The sequence below is a fragment of the Helianthus annuus genome, chromosome 11 (assembly GCF_002127325.2).
Source record: "Helianthus annuus cultivar XRQ/B chromosome 11, HanXRQr2.0-SUNRISE, whole genome shotgun sequence".
NCBI classification, from domain to species: Eukaryota; Viridiplantae; Streptophyta; class Magnoliopsida; order Asterales; family Asteraceae; genus Helianthus; species Helianthus annuus.
In genome coordinates this window covers 42259302-42281387 of record NC_035443.2, presented here as the reverse complement: position 1 = coordinate 42281387, position 22086 = coordinate 42259302, and the positions used below count along the sequence as shown (strand labels likewise).

Genomic DNA, 22086 nt, shown 5'->3' with positions numbered 1-22086 from the left:
CTCAGCTGATTACGCGTCTGCACGCCGCGATGGACATCTCCTATGATATTCTGCTGTGGATGGGTATCGTGAATCCTCATTTCAGGATTATCCGGTACACGAGCATTGATACCCAAATTATTCAGATTAAGATCAACAACCAACTCCACACCAGGAATGTGGTTAGAGGTGGATGCATTTCCTTCAGCAGTATCGACATTCTGCGTATGAGGTGTATCACCAGAGGCACCTTGAACAGGAGCAGCTGGAGCTGAAGATCCTTCGGCTGCATCATGATATTCATCATCTTCAGAAGAGTCATTATAATCAGCAGCATCTTCATAAACCTCATTTTGAACCATATTGTTGACTGACGAAGAAGCTTGAGGGTCAACAACAATAGGTCTAACCAATGGCGAAACAGCAGCGTTGTCACTTTCCAACAACATTCGAGCCGCTGCTGATTCTTCGTCAAAGGTTGGCAGATTAAAGGAGTCAAATAGCCCATCATAATCGAACATCCACGGATCACCCGGAGCCCTAACAGGACTCGTGTATCTTTGAACCCTAACTTCGCTCCATAGCTCAATCTTTTTGGTAGCTAGATTCCAAACACGAAAATTCGGAGTTGCATATCCAAGGAAGAAACCCTCGATAGCTCTTGCACCAAACTTTCCATCCGGTTCAATCATAGTACAAGGAGCACCAAACGGTTCAAGGTAAGAAAGATCCGGTTTCCTTCTCTGAAGGAGTTCGAAGCAAGTCTTGCCATGTCTCTTAACTGTAAGAACTCTGTTCAACGTGTAGCAAGCAGCCGATACAGCCTCTCCCCAGAATTGAATAGGGAGTTCCGACTCTACTAACATTGTTCTTGCAGTTTCAATAATAGTTCGATTCTTCCTCTCAGCGACACCATTTTGTTGTGGAGTATAACGAGAACTGTACTCATGAAGAATGCCTTTAGAAGTACAAAACTCATCCATAACTTGATTCTTGAATTCAGTTCCATTGTCGCTTCGGATCCTTTTCACTTTCAACGTATAGAGATTCTCCAACATTGTAAGAAGATCCTTGAGGATGCCAGGAGTTTCACTTTTGTGTGCCATAAAAGATACCCAAGAAAATCTAGAGTAGTCATCAGTAACTACTAAACAATAAGCATCACCAAACGTTGTCTTGTGTTTCATAGGTCCAAAAAGGTCCATATGAAGACGTTCGAGAGGCATGCTGACAGTGTTGATTTTCTTCAAAGGGTGAGACTTCTTTGTTTGCTTCCCCTTTTGGCACGAGACACAGATATCTTGTAGATGAAAACTTCTTACAGGCACACCATTCACAAGATTATTTTTCACCAAATGGTTCATTTTTCTCAAGTGAATGTGTCCCATTCTTCTGTGCCAAGATATAGACTCCTTTTCTGTGGCTTTTGAGACAAAACAAGTAACTTGTGCAGATGTAGTAATTGCTTGGCTCATATCGAGAATATAAAGATCATTAACTCTCGGAGCCGATAAGAGAACCCATTCTTGTGGAATTTTGAATCCAGGTTTCAGCACATAGCAGCCAGCATCATCAAAAATCACTGAGAACTTTTTATCACAGATTTGCGACACACTGAGAAGATTGTGATCAATTTGCTTCACATAATTGATCTTATCAAAGCACACGATGCCATTGGAGATACTTCCTTCTCCAGTGATGTACCCTCCTTTATCACCCGCAAAGGCAACATACCCTCCTCTGATATTTCTCACGTCATACAGGAGCCGTAAGTCGCCAGTCATGTGCCTGGATGCTCCACTATCAACAATCCAATGACTATTAATAGTTCCTCCTAGAACATCCTGCACATGTCAAATAAACACATCAGTTGAGAATGGGGACCCAAGCCTTAGTGGTCTTGGGTCGTCCCTTGGCATCACGATACGTAAGCTCTATCTCTTGATGGTTTTCAAGAACAACTGCTCCCCCTGAATTGTCACCCGACTTAGGTAACCAAGTTTGTCTGTGCCCACCAGTTTTTGAAGATTCTGGTTTTACAGGTTGTGACACTCTTGGTTCCTTCTGAACTGTTTTAACTTCAGATTTTAAAGCTTTTTCAACAGTTTTTATGTTCTTACGTCGTTGTTTAGTTTCTTGTTCTTTTACAGTTCGTTTATCTTGTTTAGGTGAAACTGACCGACGTTGAGGGTGAACTGTTTCAGGTGGAGTTTTCTCAACAAGTTTCTTCTTTGGAGCATTTGGGCAATTTCTGATAATGTGCCCAATTTCTCCACATTTGAAACAAGTTCTCCTTTCAACAGACTTAGGAGAACTTGATCGACTACCAGATGTTGAGCTTGTAGAACCTGAGGTACTTGCTCTTTCATCACACCCGTTTGTATGTTGGGTGTAATTGTTATCACTGTTTCGTTTCAAAATCTTGACTTGTTGTACAAAATCAGTGTTTGATTTGTTTTCAAAAGTCTCAATTTTATCTGTACCTTTTGATGCTACAAACTTAACATCTTTTCCTTTCTTCATGTAACGAGCTCCTTTTGATTCAACTTTAGCCTTTGGCTTTGGAGCTCGTTGTGGTTGTTTACCCTTAGAAGCAGTCGGTTGTTGAGTGGTTGGAGATTTTTGATTGCCAAACTGTTTCCTAATCTCAGCCTTAGGAATTGGATCACATTGTGTTACCACAATTCCCGGCAGTGTTTTTCCCAAAAATTTGTTTGTATTGTCTTCAAAGACTTTGTCAATCAAAGATTTATTTACATTTTTAATTGGAAAAACATGATCTGAATAGATTTTATTATCTCCAACCAAGGTGTACAGCACATTACTGCTTTTAACAGTAGACACACCTGTCTTATCAACCTTGACAGGATCAATCACTTGCTTCTCAACAGATGGAACCTCAGGAGTATCAGGATCACAAAGGATGTGATTCTCTCGTGGAATATCTACTCCTTTCATCTTGCTAAGTGATTTATCCTGATCACTTACAGCCACATCTGATTCATCATCCGATGTCTCATAGTCCTCGATAATTGGAGGACTTTGTTTCATGGATGGTGAAGTTTCTGGTTCCTTAGGGGCTGTGTTTGAAGAACTGTCCGATTTGAACCCTAGGCCAGTAGAAAATTCCTCAAAGTTCAAAGGCACACTGGGTTCATACCGAGGCATTTCCTCTTCATCGGGCATCTTGGTATAGTTGTCCATCAAAGGGGGTGGACACGCCTTATACCCTACACCTTTCACGTTACCTTTCAGTTGTTGAACGTCTATGATGTGATCAAGCACAAATCGGGAGTTAGAATAACTATCCAATTTCTGTTTGATCGCATCATGCTTGCATTGGGCAATGGCTAATTGCTTCTTAGTTTCTTCCACAAGGTTAATGTATTCATTTATACTAACTTGTTTGTGGTAAACTACTTTGTTAACCTCGGACACATTTTTCTTTAATGTTTCTATTACAGATTTAAATTCTTTTTCATTCCGGGTTAAAGCCATGTTTGCCTCTTGGCATTTTGACAGTTCAATAACCAAATTCTGATTATGACTATGAAGCTTTTCTGATTCAAGCTTCATCTCTGCACATGATTTACAAATACTAGGAGCAGGAGGTTCAGAAGTTACCTGACTAGTAGAGGCTGAACCATTTGCCATAAAGGCAGTTTGAAAAGAAAAAGCTCCATCTTCAGAGAATAGCTTTTCCATTTCCGTTGATGTAGCAGCAGCCTTCCTAATCAGAATTGATTTCTGACATTTAAGCTCATCAGCTTCATTCAATAGCTCCTGTATATCATCATCTCCTTCTTCATTCACATCAGGCTCTGAGTGATTATCCCCAGAAACAGAGCCTTCTTCATCCGAACTGCCCGAATAACCAGAACTGTCATCGCTCCCAGAAGATTCTTCTTTTTGAACCTGCTCGATGACCTTAGCATACAATGCAGCTCCGCCTCCCTGATCACCTTCACCAAACTGAACTGACCAGTCACATCCTTCATCAGCTTGAACAGCCAAAGCCCGATTGTGATTGGTAGCTCCAGGCTGTCCCTGATTGTTGTTCACTGCCACCATCCTTCTTTCACGGTTTTCTTGTTGGGCATTCACATTAGTCTGGTTTCTGAACGGGTTGTGATTGCCGTGTTTTGTTGGTCGAGTGCACTCACGTTTAAAGTGCCCTTTCTCGCCACAGTTAAAGCACGTGACGGCATTAATATCAAACCCATACTTCGTGTTTTTCTTTCCTTCCAACGAAGTTCTTCCAGTTCGTGCCATGAAATCTTTTGCCCTTCTAACCGCACTAGCAAAAGCCCATTTAATATCCATCAACTCCATTTCTTCCTTGTCGATCTGATCATAATCTTCATTGGTCATGTTGATGTTTCCAAGCTGACCAGCTACCAAACCACAGTAAGCACTGACCATGGTGTTGATAATTTCCATATGTTCCTTAGCAACTTCAATGCTAAGGTGTGAAAGATTTGAGTTGTCGACTCGGATTGTGTGATGACTTTGAGGTTGAGGTTGAGGATTGCTTGTATAGTGAGCTTGCTGTTGTTGTTGTTGAGGTTGTGGTTGTGGCTGTGTTGGAACAGGAATATAAGACCTCGGATCGAATTGAGGTTGTGGTGGAGCAGCTGTTGATTGAGGAAATGGAAAGGAACTCGTATTGGACACAAAAGCAGTTTGAAGCTTCGGTTGCTGAACAGAACTAGCTGAAGGACCAAAACCAGGCAAATACATTTCAGTATTCTGAGGAGCTGGAGCACGCCTTGCTTTCCTAATTTCTTCATCATTTTTATGTTCCAGCTTCTGAATGAACTCATAGATGTTAATCTCATCTAGAGCTTTAGTATGCTTCAACAACTCAATAAACGAACTCCATTTTGGGGGTAGGGCATCAGCAAACCTATTCACCATGTCTTGTTGAGTAGCTGCCACCCCATAAGCACACATTTCACTAATCAAATGATAGAAACGTGTGGTCATATCATTCAGAGTCTCGTTTTCCAAAAACTGAAAGGATTCAAATTCTTTCTTCAACAAATCATGCCTAGACTTTCGAGCAGCTGCATTGCCTTCTCCTCTAGCAACTAAGGCATCCCACAATGCTTTCGTGGTCTTGCAATATGAAAACTGATGGTAGATGTCTTTGTTGAGTGCTTGAGTAAGTATGGCATAGGCCTTTTTCTCCAATTCATAAGCCTTCTTGTCATTTTCAAGCATGTTGGCGTAACCTTCTGAAGTGGATGCTCTACTTTCAAGACTTTCATTGAATGCATTGACAAAACACATCCAAAGATCGGTGCTTTGTCCTTGAACATATGTGTGAAAGCGGCCTTTCCATGACGGAAAATCGTTCATGTGGTTCAGCTTTGGTGGACGATTGTTACTGCCTGTTTCACTTTCACTAATCAGAAGATTCTGAAGACTTTGACTTTGATTGGATACCAAAGCCCATTGACACGAACTTATTGATTGTTGTTGTTTTGGAATGGCACTCGTCATATATTCAGCCATCGACATCTGTTTCAGATCTGGTTGTGGATCCGTACTCCAATCCCAAGGACTTGTGCAACTCATCTTGATCAAAAATTAACAAATAACCTACACACCACAAACTGTTAACAACAAACAGACAACAATTGAAAGATACAATCTGATCGAAAGATCAAGACTTGTTCGAAGGATCAACAATGATCGAAAGATTACTGTTGAGTTTCGAGCAAAGCCTTCGAAAGATTTTCAATGAAAGATCCTTATCTTTCGACTGATTATCACGAAAGATTCACAGTTCGAAAGATCTATATCTTTCGAATACTGATCTCGAAAGATTCACAATGAAAGATCCTTATCTTTCGAGATGTATCCTTATCTTTCGGACAACCAACTTTCGAAAAGATTCCAACTACGAAGGATAACCCTTAGACTTCGAAAGACTACTCGAAGGATGCCTATCTTTCGAGCTGCCTTTGATCGAAAGATTTCGAAGGATATCTTTCGATGTCGAAGGATATCTTTCGACAGCTCTGACACACTGACACAAGGTACGACAGGTTGGTGAAAAGTTGATGTGGTTGGTGAGCCAACTTTCGGCAGAAAGGATGTTTCTGTCAACAACTTTTTCACCAACTTTTTGACTTTCAAAAAGTTTACCCAAAATGGCAACCTTATCCCAAGTCCAGTCACCGGAAAGATGATCGGAACACGGCCGGAAAAATCAAAGTTTCACAAAAACAATTTTTATGTTACCCAAACCGACCCCGAACACTCCCGATAGGTTTAGTACGCGTTTTTATGCAGAAAACTACCAAAAACGGGTGCTAAACCAAGTGTCCAAACACACCAAAGAACTCGAACAAACCGGTTTTAAACAAGGTAAAGAGCGAGGCTCTGATACCACTTGTAGGTCCCTTTTCTCGGAGGATCGAGAACAAACCTAAACCTTGTTATACTAACCCACTAGCGAGTGCGGAATCCAAGCTAGTAGGCAAACCGGGATGAAGCAAGAACAAACACAAGAACACACAAAGTTCACCGATTAACACCACTGTATTAATACGTATGAAGGTTTATGGTTACAAGCACAAGATTTACAATCTGTTTGCAAACTCTCTAAAGTGTGTGTGTGTGTGTGTTTTCCAGCAGAGTTTCTCTAACTCTCCAAATGTGCATCTATCTAACACTAACACACTGCATGGGTATTTATACCCATACATAGCAGGTCTTGGTCGAAGGATCGATAGATGGTCCGAAGGATCATCTATCGATGACAGGGAGCTCGAACGATCAGCATGGACATCGAAGGATCATCCTTCGATGTCTAATGGTTGAACTATGGTCGAACCATATCTTTCGAGCACCTCGAAGGATCAGTTGTATCCTTCGAGGCTATCCTTCGATCCAGACAGCATCATGTTGTCCAAGTCAAACTAGGAGGATAGTTGACTTGGTCAACTTACAGACTGACTTTGGACATCGTTTACATACAGGCCGAATACAGACAAAGTACAGACACAAGTGCACCAACACAACTTAAGTAACAAAATTCTACCATCTCGTATCATAATAAAAAAATTACACGTTTTGTTCTTTATCTTAATACCATTTTTTAGACGGTGTCCTTTCGCGTGAAAATTGATTAGTTTTGTACTTGACGTTTCAAAATCTTACACTTTACATCCTCTAGTCCTAACCCAATTAATATTTCTTGTTGAATATGGTCATGTGGCCCCTATATATGGGTATTGTCGTCTTTCACATCCAGATATACAAATAACCTTTTTTTTCTTTTTTTATTATATAAAACCCATTCTCACCATCCCACCCACCTTCATCATCTACAACCAGCGCCACCCATCAATCTCCACCACAACGTACATGATTACAAGTAATTTCAAACCTTAATTTCATCCCCAAACCCAATGCAAATCACCTGCATCTTCATCAAAGCCCTAGAGTTTGCTGGCGAGATCTAAGATGGGTGGTGGCAGGCTATGGCGGTACTGAGAGAGAGTGGTAGATAGAGTTGTGGATATATATATATATATATATTATGTTTTAAATTTATTTTGTTTTATTTTCTAAATAATATTAACTTATTGGGTAAAAAGACTAAAAGACCCTTGGGTGACCAGATTTAACAAGAAAATATAACTGGGTTAGGGCCAAAGAACATAACATGCAGGATTTTGAAACAGTATGTACAAAAGTTGTCTGTTTTCCCATCAAAGGACACCGCTAGAAAAATCATATTAAGTTAAAGGACAAAAGGTGTAATTTTCCCGGATAACAAACAATCCCTACTATCTACCCATGTATTTCACCTATATAAGCAGCTAAACAGCCTCGTCAAATGACAACCAACATAACCATTAACTTTAAAAGTGAATTGCAAGTTGTGTCCTTTATCTTTATACCCAATTTTAGACGTTGTCCTTTATCTTTAAAATTGATGAGTTTTGTATGTAATGTTCCAAGCACGTGTCCTTTAGCCCTAAACCAATTAGATTTTTCTGTTAAATCTTGTCATGTGAGTTGCACATCAGGGCATATTTGTCTTTTCACCATTACAAAGACTATTGTACAAATATTTAACATCAAGGGACTATTGTGTAAAATATTTAAAAAGATATATAAAATAAATCTATACTATCTCTCTCTTTAAAACAACTTTACTCTCCTCTCTCTGTTAACCTCCCTCTCTCTCTTAACTTCCCTCTCTTTCTACCTGAATGTTTAAAATCATTCAAACAGTGAAGATCATAACGGTTTGAAATGAACAAAAAGGATCCAGCAACGGAGGACTTGGAGATAGCAGAGGACCTGATTCAAACACGAAGTCGATGTACGCCAGGAAGCTCGACGAGGCAGAGCAAGTGGGGGTTATTGACCGACTGACGGTTCTGAATCAGATGGTTTTGGCCAAGGCCAAGATGGATAGGGTTTTGGGTGTTAAACTTGTTAGTGCATACATCTGTCGACTTCGTCTTGTATCGAGTCTAGTACTAGATATGTTAGATCATGGCACATTGTACTGGAAAATAGAGTTTAAGAGTTTATTTCCCACGAAATGTTGTTTTCCCACGAAATGTTGATTTCCCACGAAATGAACATTGCACTTTCGTGGGGAATCAGAAACTCTATAAATAGGCTAGTGATCATGTCATTTGGTGGGGAATCAGAAACTTGTACCGAAGTGCTAAACAAGATGTCAGTTTGTACTATTGAGGGAACAAGTTTGAGGCTACCCCCAGTCAAAGTCCAAAGACTAGTACTGCTTTTAGCGCTAATGGTTCTTCCAGTCCAAATGTCAGTACGACAACTCAAAGTGGTGGATATACTTCATCATTTTCAAGCTTTGATCCTAATAGCAACACACCAAGTCCTCAGAAGCAAAATTCTACAAATCTGCAGTGCAATGTTACTTTGAACATTCAGAATGTTCAACATCTTTCTACAGAGCTGGCTAAGCAAGACATGGAATCTCTTGTAGCTATGTTAGAGTCACACGAAAGCTCAGTTGCAGGAAGAATTGGTAATCCGATGCTCACAAAAGAAGATTACGACAATATCCATGCATAAGAACTTGAGTTGATGGATGGGAAGTGGTGTTTAGCAAGTGCTGTGAGGAGAGCAGAAAAGTTTCAACAGATTACTGGCAGAGATGAGTTTCGAGGAATGGCTACCTCTCCATTAGGTTTTGACAAATTTAAAGTAACCTGTTTTCGATGTAAAGGAAAGGGTCATTTTAAACGGGAGTGTAAAAATCAAGAATCAACTGGGAGTCAAGAAAAGAACAATTATTATCATAAATCAATTTTTCATCAGATTAAACAACAACCATCCTCGTCTCATGTCAATGACAACGGAAAGAAGAAAGCTTTAGTCATTCATCAGGACGATGAAAAGGTTGCGGAGGGTTTTAGTTGGGACAAATACATACCTGATTCAGCTTTAGTTGCTCGAGTTCTGGAAGATAAAGCTAGTCAGAAAAGAATTCCAATATTTCCAGATCTAGGAAGTGATGTTGATACTGATGATGAGGAAGAATATCTTAACAAATGTAGAAAAAGCATTGATCCTGACAGCTTTAATTTTTTCTATGCAGATAAAGTTGAGATGCTGAATCAAAAGAAGATTGACAGATTGAAGAGAGAGCTGGAAGCCGCAAAATTACTTGCTGATGAAAAGGTAGAGATAGAAGCTGGAAAAACAAAAGATGAAGCAGTGAATGAGAATGCTATAGAAAAAATTGTTGAAGTAGAGAAAGTGGTAGAGAAAATAGTTGAAGTTGGAAAAGTTGTCGAAGTGGAGAAGATTGTCCAAGTAGAAAAGATTGTAGAGATAGAGAAAGTTGTTGAAATTGAGAAACTTGTTGAAATTGAAAAGATTGTCGAGGATGAGAAGATAGTTGAAAAAGTGGTTGAAGTTGAAAAACCATGTTTGAAATATTCAGAATTTTGCAAAACTTGTGAAGAAAAAGACAAAAAGATTGCTGAATTAGAGAAGATGAAAGAAGATTTACTGTCTGATGTGAAGTATGTGAAGGAGTCGTACGATGTACTGAACACATAGTTGATAGTTTGAAAAGAACGAATTCAGAAATTGAAAAAGCAAATGACAAAATGAGTACAACTTTAATGACAAAGCAGAGCGTCATCAATGAGTACATTGAAGATTGTGCTAAGCTGAAGAAGGAGTTGGAACTTGAGAAGATTGAGAGTGAAAGGATTAAACGATTATTGTTGAGTTATACTACTTCTGATTATGTGATTGATCGTGTATATCCTACTGTTGCAGGTCTTGAGGCTTTCAAGAAAGAAAAGACTGAAGATACTGATACTGGTAAGAAACCAAGTGTCAAGTATAACAGATGTCCGCCTCCTATTTTTGAGAGTTATTCTACCAGGAAACCAAATGAGGAACGAGTAGACAAGGCTCTAAACATCAAGTTAAAGTCTGAAATCATTGATGAATTACCAGACAATATTGATGTCACATTCACAGCATCTGACACTGATCATGAGTCTGAGTTAGTTAAGAGAGTTGTCGATCAGGTGTTGGATATGGATGAAGAGTCAAAGGGGAGTCTAAGTCAGATAGTTCGAGTTCGTCTGAGAAGAGTCCGAGTTCACCGGTTAAGAGGGTTTACAACAAGGGATTTTTATTATCAAAATCTAATTTGAATGATGAATCAATCAATTTGGCTTATATTTTGAATGATTCAGACAAATTATATTCTGATAATGAATTCCCAATAAGAAGTGTTAAAACTGAAATGATCAAAAAGGTTTTCAAATTAATAAAAATTAATATTTCTGAAATAAAAGATTTAAATCTTTCTACAAAACCTAAACCTTACACTTTAAAGATTAAACAAAGAGTAAACAAGAAAATGGGTTACGGTTGTGGTTATGGTTTTCAAAATAAACCAAACCATAATGGTAATCTCAAAAAGAAAGGTTTTGGTTTCATTTCATCAGAAAATTATATTAATCAGAAAACTTATAAACCAAAAACAAAATTTGTTTCAGGAGGAAGTTCAAAGGATGAACAGAAGAAACCGTTCTGGAACCAGTCAAACCAGGAGTTTCTTGCTGAAGTGAAGAAGAATGTGAGAAAGTTTGCTCAAAGAGTTGACAGAAGAACATGTTTCAAATGCCAAGAAGTTGGACACATAGCTTGGAATTGCCCCAAGAACAACTATACTAAACAGGAGTTTCTTCTAACTCTGATTTGAAAAAGACTTGTGTTGATAAGAAAGAACAATCGTTGAAAAATGGTAAATTGTTTGAAAATTCTAGTTCTGAAAAGGGTGAAAGTTCAAAACGTTTTTACAAAAGAAAAGGTGATATGAACAAGCAAAAGTGGGTGGTTAAATCCGAAAGTAATTCTGACAATGAATCTGATTCCATAAAATCAAAGGAGTCATTAGTTGAGAAAAAGATTGTGGTTTCCGTTCCAGAAATGAACGATGAAAATTTTCCATCATTGTCAAAGGAAAATTTGATGTCAAAAGTTGGGAAGGTTGAGATCTCAAATCAATTCTCCACTGATAAAGGAGAATTTGATGTTGAGAAGGCTTTCAACGGGAAAGTCAAACATATTTTCGGTAAGATGGTTGACAGGAAGGTAAAAGGTGCTAAGGAGTTTTACAAATCAAAATGTTGGTGGGATAGATGTGTTCCAAAATCACCCAAGGCTGGTCAGGCTTGGGTGGACATTATGTTTGAGTAAACACCTGACCTGCCGGAGCTCCCAGGTTGGTAAGAGTGGAGCAGGAATCGGCATCATTCTTGAAATGTTTGTTTGGTAAATCTACAGGTGATATCTTTAAACTATTATATTTTGATTTACAAGTGATTATGGTTGGTAAGTGAACCTATAAGTGGTTGAAAGAGGTTTTCATTGACAAGTGGTTAATCAAGGTCATTAAGTTGAACTTGATTGGATCATACTTACAAGTGGTATTTTGGAGAACAAATGATGAGTTTATCCCCTAACCTACAAATGGTTTGAAAATCAACAAAACTAATTTTCCGGAAAAACCATTTGATTAAAACAAACTTAAGTGTTTTGAAATCACAATGGGAAAATAGTTTGTTGTGATGGGGAGTTCTGATTGTTTATGCCGAGTGGATGGCGATTTGAAGTGATTTGATATTAGTTGTCAATTTGTTTGTACAGTTTGTTTTTCAAATTTCTTTAAATGTGTTTGCATTTTAGGGGGAGTATAAATTTCACAGAAAATCCAAAAACATTAGAAAATTTAAAAAAGCCAAAAACATGATAAATTCAAAAAAATGAGAAGCTGAAAACATGATAAATTCAAAAAAATGAGTTTTGTTGTATAAAAGAAGAAATGATAGTACATCAGTGGACAATCATGGCATGCTAAAGAATTGGAAAGTTAAATAGTGATAAACGGTCTCATTGATGATGTGTCAGTAGGTTTTTGCACATTTAATAGATTGTGACGAGATATAAACCTAAATTTCAAACTTGCTTAATTCGTGGGTAACATCTCTCGGATATATGGGTAACCCCCGAAATCTTGTTTGAATGACCCCTCTTTCTGAGATACTAGGTCTTTATGCTTAGTGATATCTGGGGTATTATCCCGGGACTTCTGCTGAATGGAATTCTGACCTAGTCCCCGCATAATACTTTTTGCAAATGCTTGAAATACAGCGCCACCCTCAGAAAATTGATGAAACAATAAAATTGATAGTCATTGTTGTTGTAAAAAAGATCCTCTAAAGGGGACCCACCAAAAGTCGAGCCGTCATCTCTTTGCTGAACGGAAGTTCTGACCTGAGCTCTCATGGTTACGCATCTAACCCCTTACAGATATCATCTAGGTATACTCACCTGTAAGACTGAATATTGGGATCTGGATACCGGAGTATATTCTGAGGTGGGACACGCGAATAAGTTTAAGTCTCTAAAACACTAATTTCGTATCTCGAAACTGTTGAACTTTGTGTGAAAATTTAAGTGGATCAGTATACTGTATACTGACAATCTAGGTGAATTGTTTAGAACTTAAAATGAAATGAAGCTTAACGGTGTTGGTGATTTGTCTCATAAACTGATATGATCCTCTTACACAAACTCACACAAATATTGTATGTAAATATTTCTTTACTGCATTTCATTTTGGTTATTTCACAAAATTCCAAAAAGATTTTCGATATGTTTTAACATAAATTTAAAAAAAAAAATCAAAAAGATTTTAGTCAACTGATGTTGAAGAGCTGATTTTCAAAATTCCGAGTGCTGAACATGATGAACAGGTTTGGGAGAATGTGATTGAAAAGTTTTTAAGTAAAAAAAGGAGTCTATAGAAAGAAAAGTGTTCTGAAAATGAATGATATGTTTTCTAGTGGTCATTAGTAATGTCATAATTTGTTGTATCTTATTTTTATGAAACTTATGTTTTGGGTAGAGGATTTGCTGGAAAGCCTGGATTCTGATTGAGAGTAGCAAACCAGGTTGCGATCCTGATTCTGTAAAAGTCAGTCTATGATCCAAGCATGTTTTGAGGAGGAGTCTGTTAGAGAGAGTTTGGGAAGTTATCTGTTGGTGCTGATATTCAGGAGAAGATAGAGCGAGTCAAGAGCAGGAAAAGCCCAAAGACTGATAAAGACTGAAGACGTTGAAGATCGACACTTAAGACTCGTCAACATCTGAGGGGGAGTCTGTTAGTGCATACATCTGTCGACTTCGTCTTGTATCGAGTCTAGTACTAGATATGTTAGATCAGGGCACATTGTACGGGAAAATAGAGTTTTAGAGTTGATTTCACACGAAATGTTGTTTTCCCACGAAATGTTGATTTCCCACGAAATGTTGATTTCCCACGAAATGAACATTCCACTTTCGTGGGGAATCAGAAACTCTATAAATAGGCTAGTGATCACGTCATTTGGTGGGGAATCAGGATATTGTACCGAAGTGCTGCCGGTATTTCTTGTGACTGTAATCGCTGTTAATTCAATATACAAGAAGGTTAAAGTGATATTCAAGTTGTTTCAAGTCTATACGTCTGTTTCCGCCTTTTGTATAGTCTAAGAACTCTTCCGAACGACTCATTCAGGTCGCGATTCGATCCTACAAAACTTAAAGGAAAGATTCATAAGTGATGTTTTGGATTTATGTGGTTGAAATGTAGATCTGAAATGTTGTGAAAATTATGTGTTAGGGGTGGATGATGTGGTGGTTGGTGGATGGGTAGTGATGGTGCGGTTGCAACGGTGGTGGTTATTGTCACACCCCGATTTTCGGTTTATGCAGAGCGTATGGCGAGGTATGACGAGAGCGGCAATCGTTACAATCAATCGAGTAAACAACATATTTGAAACATAAAAGATGTTCATCCCTACATTTGATTCGAAAGCATAATTTACATTACATATGTCTTGATTGAAATTTGAAACAACAACTTTAACTACATTATTCAAAGTTCTAAACATAACAACCGAAAACGGATCACATCACAAAAGCTTGCGTTCTTGATAACCACTTGAACATATTTTTCCAAAGCCGTCCACTAATCTCCTGTAATACATGTTAATTTTGAAAACGTCAACAAAAGTTGAGTGAATTCATGTTATTTTGTTTTCGCATCAAATGAGTCCCCAAAACATTTGTAGTAAAATTCGTTTTTATATAGTATGATGAAAAATCGTATGATCATTAGTGTGTTGCAAGGACACTAATATGTATGCCGAATAGGAGGCAACCAAACCTTGACAATTTATCATGTGTGTCAACGACGCTTGTTTGGACACAAAGGCACTCATAACGATCGTGCTTATCGTTGTCATTAAGAGTGGGGCTTGCCAAAACCCAAATAGATCTATTCGTTTGTTCCTGAGTACTTGTTTATTCATTAATGGTTTTAAACACCTATCCGCATGCGATCAATATAGTTTCATGGTAAGCATCATACTATTTGTAACATGTATACATCCCCGAAAGTTTAAAACTATAAACATTCAAAGTAAAAGGGGAAACATGAACTCACAGATTTGCGTTCCGTGCAAATCTCTATTCGATTCCTTGTTCGGGGTTCATTTCTTGACCTACAAGTGTTCTAATCTAGTTAGACACTTAGGTTTATGTTTATTTATCGTACAAATATTCTATCTTTGTATTTTGTTTTTGTGTTTTCATATATATATATATATATACATAACTTCTTTGTATATATATTTATTCTATTTGATTTTTGTTTGAATGGGCTTAATTTATGTTTTAGAATTTAAGTCTATTTTGGGTATTTGGTGCTTATGGGCCTAGCCCAAATAATTTGTTAAAAATGGGTCAAGTCCAAATTAATTTGTAGAAGTGGGCCTTAGCCCAAAATATTTTATAAAAGTGGGCCTAGCCCAATTTAGTTTATATTTGTGGACTTAACCCAAATAATTTGTGGAAGAATGGGCCTAGCCCAAATTGTTTTTCTAAAAATATATCTAGTCCATAAAATTTGTAAAGATTGGGTTTTTAGCCCAAGTACTTTGTAAAGTGGACTTTAGCCCAAATTTGACTAAAAATATATTTTTAGTCCATTGTTTTGTAAAAGTGGGCCTAGCCCAAATTTTTATTTACGAGAAATGGGTATTAGCCCAATTTTAATTTATGGACTACTTTTAAAATATAGAATTTTGGGCTGGTAAAAAATAATAATGGTAATACTTGTATTTTATAAAAAATATATTTTTTATAAAAATCATTACTTATGCCATAGTTGAATCATTTTAGTGCATAAACTTGTGTGACGACTCGTATTTTGTTATAGTCGTTTTACTACTTGTCGATTTGATTTATTCATATCGTTTGTCCCGTTTTTATCATTTGTTTCGTTTGTGCCATTTTAGTTTGTCCAAAAGTCCATATTGTCCAATAGTGTCCGAATTTATCCATTTGTGTTTTCGTGTCCAAGGATGGACTTTTTATTTCGTTTTTCAAGTTCATATATATATTTTTGTAATTTTTATGGATGTGTAACAATTTTGCATTTGTTCCTACTAGAACTAACATATGATGTACACATCAAAATATATATACTTATGATACTTGATGATTATTTTTGTAAGTACACATTTTATTCAAAAATATATACTTGTCATTTTTATTTAGAAATCTTTTTATAAAACATGGATTTATGTCTTTGTCCAAAATTTGTTTAACCATGTTCAAGACCTCAAATGTTTGTTTTAGTTACATACTTTCTTGTTTAACAACTTTTAAAAACATAACAAAATTTTATAAAAATTTTTCCATAGTTTTGTTTGAAATATGGATTTTTCCCCAAGTTTATACAAAACTTGTTTTTAAATTATTTTAATACAAAACATCATCAAGTATCAATATCTAACAAAATTTGTCAACAAAAGTAGCATGAACATGATATTGTTCTTAACTTTCCTAAAAAGGAAACTTTATACCTTATTTGTGCCAAAAATTTGTAGAACAAGATTTTATGAAAAACTCTTGTTTTAGATGTCATTTGAAGCATATATATGTATTCAAAACGTTTACTACCAACATATTTCTTGATTTTGATTCTTTCCAGAAATGGAAACTTTATTCAAGAAATTTTTCAAAAATTTATTTTCTTGGTTTTAAATGGTTTCTTACATTTTACTAACATGCATGTTCATCAAAAATTCATGTTCATCACTTTGTTGATCAATCTTGGTTGATCCTACATACATGTATGTAGATCATATTTTTGAGTAAAAATAACCAAGATTCAAGTTTATTAGGCTAGATTTCTCCAAGTTCATCTCTTAATCATAGAAAAATCATGGTTAAAAATAATGATTTTTAGTTGTTTCTTGTTGTTTTTTCATATGGGGGTTTATGATGAACTTGTAAAAGAAATCAAGAATAAAAGTGAAACTAGTATGATGTTCTTACAAATTTTGCAAGGAAACAAAGATGATGATAAGAAATCTTGATGATTTTAGACTTCAAGTTCCACCAAAAAACTCCTAATAGCTTTTCTAAACACCCATGTAGCTTGTTTCATCCATGGACATTCATAATTGCATGAACTCTTGAGTTTGGAGAATGAAAGAAGATGGCGTAAGGGTTGTTTGGTTCTAGCCGAAAATTGAAGAGAGAGAGAGTGGTAATTTTTTATGGTTTTTGGGATTATGATAGAAGGTGGAGTGTAAGAATTAACTAGATCTTGAAAAATGCCACTAATCAAGCATGTCCTTGTTCCAACAAAGCAATTTGATGAGTGAGCTTAGATGGGGGTCCCACATTTTTCGAAAATTCAGCTAAGGGAGAGAAGTAATGGCTGAATTTTTATTAAAAAAAAATCTTGTTTAAACATAAACTTTAAGCGTCTTTATAACTTTGATATTTTATATAAAAATATCTACAAGGTTTTAATCTCTAATATTTTAAAGTAGTGTGACACTAGGTAAAACTAGTTCACCAATATTTTTAGTTTGTAATTGGGGTGAAAAAGTCCGTTCGGGTCCTGTACCGGGTTAAATACAGACACCGTGTTTCGTTTGGATAAATACATAACAAAAAATATTTTTGCACTTGTTTTATTATACAAAGAATTAATCCAACTTTTTGGACTAAAAATTTTATTATTTTTGACAAGGTTCTGGTACCGGCTTTGCTGACTGGCAGTTTACTGAACTAGCCGTGCAGCTTAACGCAACAAGATTCGATTGCGGATTTTGTGTCGTTTTTAATACCCATTATATTATTTATGCCAAATAATATTTATTTTTGGGTTTTCGGAATGTTACTGTTTCGTTCTGCAGAATGCTGTACACTTCCGCAGGCTTGCTGTATTTTTCTGCGGACTTGGAAAATTTGGTTTTTAATTGGAATTTTCTAAATAATAAGGCACATATTATTTTTGGACAAAGCTTTTTATATAATATTTTTGTAGACATATCCGTATGTCTTGTTTTTATTGTGTCAGACTGTACCGTGACTAGTACTGACTAGTACTGACAAGTATCGTTTATTCGCGTTCTTATTGTTAGTCTAGGATATTATTTCCAATCGCAATGGATTTGTTTTCATAATTCACTTTGATTTTGTAATTCCTAGACTTTTAAGACTTTAATTAATTAAAATCAAGCCAAACACGCGAAAATAATAGTTGAAATAGTTGTTCAAGTTGTACGGAATTACCGGAATTTTGCCGTTTGTCACGGTTATGGTGGAAATAGGTGGCGGTGGTGGTGGTTATGTTGGAAACATGGTAGTGGTGGTGCAAGGAGTTTGTGGTGGTGGTGTGGTGAAAGTACAAAAGGAGAGCGACGCAGTAGAGAAAGAAAATTGGGTTTTTTGAATCTTTGGTGTTAAACTTTTTTTCATAAAATGGTTAGTTATTTAAGTTATTTATATAATTAGTCCCTGAAAGGTAAAATGACAAAATTCCCTCATGTGCAAGTCATATAAAAAGATTTAATAGAAAAATTTAATTGAGTTAGTATCAACGGATATAACGTGCAAGATTTTGAAACTTTAAGTATAAAACTCGTTAATTTTAAAGGCAAAGGACATTGCTTGAAATTGGTATAAAAATAAACAACAAAACTTGGAATTCACTCTAACTTTAATCAATGAATATTGCTACTATCGTCCTATGTGTTTCACCGGTTTTTGTTATTTCCTATCACCAACTTCCAGTCCTCCAATTAACCTCAAACATTCGCCCACAAGTTCAAAGGGAATATAGAAAACGTCACCTTATATATAAAGCATTCCCTCTGTCACACCCCGAAATATCAGAGCATCAGCGTGACTGGACTGGTATCTTCATTGCACAGTGGAAGCAAATAATCTAAGTCTTTTAGATATTGAACGCCCACTAAGTACTCGACTCCACGTGATTCTCCTATTCCAACCGTGCCTTATCTTAGAAATGCAACCTGAGAAAGAAACATGCGAAAAATCAACATAAAGTTGAGCGAGTTCATAGTTTATTTGTAAAAGATTTGAAATAAATCTTTTTGAATGACCGGTTTTTGTTGTATTGTTGAATGTTTAAATACTTGAATATTTAAATACTTGAATGTTTAAATACTTGAATGTTTGATTACTTGAATGAAAACATGGTATGTAACTTGTAGAATGTATGAGTGTTTGAATGTAACTTGTAAAACGTATCTGTAACTGAGTACTATGAATGTTTGAGATCGCTAGTGGTTTGCAAGGCCACTAACATGTGTCACGACATAGGAAGCCACGAAACCTAGGCATTTTTGTCAACTTTGTCTGAGACACAGAAGCACTCATTGGTAGAAGTAGGCCAAGAGTGGGGTTGCCTGAAACCCATTAGATCTAACCTTTTGTTCCGCGGTCTGAATGTATACGTTGATTAATGGTGCTTATGGTAGCCTATTCAAGACATGATCTAGAATGTTTCACTTGAATGTTTTTGTACTCCGTCATACCATTTTGTAAACATTGTAAGCTCTTGTATTTGTATTTTCCCATAGTTTAGAAAACTAGAATTTGTGTGTATGCATATTTCGAAAAATACGCTTGTTTGAAAAACCGGTATAAAACATAAGCTTTTCGTAAACCATTTGTGTCTGTTAAAACTTTCTTGTAAAATGGTTTATGAATATGTAATTCTTGTATGCTTTGCAAAATGTGCATGTCTTTCTACCACGAAAACATTTAGACAAATGTAAAACAGTGAAAAAGTGGGGTTATGAACTCACCTGAATATTCCTGTGCAAAGCTACCTAATTACGACTTCGTGATGTCGTTTCCAAGGCTTGACTTGCTAGCATGCATTCTACAATATTCCTAACACGGAATATCTTATAAGTTTCTAAACGCAGTAATTAAATTACGTGTCACCGAGCTCTACCGAATCGTTGACATAACGATTTGACGGTTTGTTGTTAACTTGAAAGAAGTGAAGAAGTTATACTTGTTGGCTCATTTTGAGAAGTCGTATGTTGATATATAGGAATATTCGTATGAAAGTAATATATAATAAACTTGTATTATATATCGCGTCTTGTATGAAAATTATCAAAATATGGTATTTGCCGTTTAGGCGTTTGAAATAAATACAAAATGTTATATTTATTTTGTAAAACAATCATCGAGTCGTTGTGTTTGAAAATAAATATATATTATATTTATTTTTGTAAAAGAATACAAGTCGTATGTTGCTTTGAAATAACTATAGAAGCTATATCTATTTTTATAAAAGGAGTTATTGTTGTTCGATATTTAAAATAAATATATAAATTATATTTATTTTAGTAAAAGAATCGTCGGGTATTCGGATAAATATGTAACGAAGTTGTGTTGTTTAAAATAAATATAATAGTTATATTTATTTTATAAAAGAATCGTCGAAAATGATATCCAAATCGTCGTTGTCATGATATTGTAAAGTGTTATCCGAAATGTTATACACTTGTATTTAATTTTATAGAAATCGTTTGTAGTCGATTGGTTATGCTTCGTTTTATAAAAAAACGTAATTATTTTACGGATCTTCTCGAAAAACGGGCAGAGATTCCTCTGTTTTTGGACGCCCCCGACAACACAAGTTGTCGTCATTTTATCAAAATTCAACAATTTCTCAATCATCAATAACTACGTATTTTTGTAAAACGACAAAATGTAAACTAAATATTAATCCGAATCGGTTCGAGCTCGTTTCACGAATTTGATAAATATATATATATATATATATATATATATATATATATATATATATATATATATATATATATATATATATATATATATATATATATATATATATATATATATATATATATATATATATATATATATATATATATATATATATATATATATATATATATATATATATATATATATATATATTCAAGTTAATTCGTAGTTAATCTTTACCATTCTTCAAGTTGAACGTCAAACAAAAGTTGACTGGGTTACCGAGTTGACCGAGTCAACTGAGTTGACCGGCTGACTTTGACCGAGTTGACTCGGTCCGACCGAGTCGACATGAACCGCTCCAAAATCTGGCCCGAACCAAAGCTGTTGACCGTCCCAAACCTCTTAACCAGCCGTGACTGTTTGACTAGGACCCGAACCGAGTTAACTCGGTTCAACCGGGTTGACTCGAACCAACCCGAAACGAAGTCGTCACCAACCTGTTCTGGTGATAAATCACCATCATCATCATCAGACTTTAACAAAAGAAAGAGAGGGAAGTAAACCGAGAAGGGGGGGGATATTTACCGGGAATCTGTCGGGTAATAACGAGAATCGCCGGTCTGAGTTACAGACCGCCGGACCGAGATACGAACCACCGGTCCGAGAGACAAATCGTCGGACTGAGACGCCGACCACCGCTGCCGCTGCCATCGCTCGCCACCACCACCGGTTTTCTCTCTCTCTCTCTCTCAGTCTCGTCCCTCTCTCTCTCTCCGCCGTCTGACCGCCGCTCACCCCCACCTGACGTTGGTGGTGGTGGTTCGTTGTTGATCGAAGAAAAAAAGGGGGGGTGTCTGTTGCCTGAGAACCGAGCCGAAGTGATGGGGTTTCCCGAGTGGTCTGCCAGAATACGACCAGCATCAGCCGGCTTGTCGCTGGCGCTGTTTATCAGAAAAAGAGGAGCAGGAGGAGTGGGTGTGTGTGAGGGGAGTGAGGTGCCGGAAACCCGCTCCGGCCGGCCGGATTCTGCTCCGGTTGTAGGAGTTTAGTCGAGAGAGGGAGAGCATCGGGTGGGTGCTTCTTTGTTGTCTGCTTATGTGTGTGTGTTGTTGCTTGAAGAAAATGAGGATTTTAACAAAAGTGCAGTATTTATCTTAAGAATTTGGTTAGTGAGCTTTGGGCTTGGGCTCGAGGCCCACAAGCCCAATCTCGCGTTTAAAGTGGCCCGAAATCTCCTACAAGACCCGTCATTAAAACCCAAACTCCTCGTAATGCCATAAATTATAAGTTTTGGTCCAAAGATAATTAAAATTACGTATGTAGTCGTTGTCACGTCTTGATCGTCGGTTGCGTAAAAAGCGCGTAAATTGCGTCGTTTACCGTTTCTAATCCGTTTTTCGATCCGGTTTCAAATACGGTTATTAAAATTCAAAAACGAAACCAAAT

General features: G+C 36.6%; 1 long non-coding RNA gene across 1 annotated transcript; it reads right to left on the bottom strand.

The window, feature by feature from the left end:
- Window positions 1–14334: 14334 nt before the first annotated feature.
- Window positions 14335–15060, bottom strand: LOC110891969. The gene is made up of 2 exons (XR_002565723.2): window positions 15008–15060; window positions 14335–14538 (listed from the first exon to the last, which is right to left on the bottom strand). It is a non-coding gene; the product is annotated as an uncharacterized LOC110891969 (long non-coding RNA).
- Between the last annotated feature and the right edge of the window lie 7026 nt (window positions 15061–22086).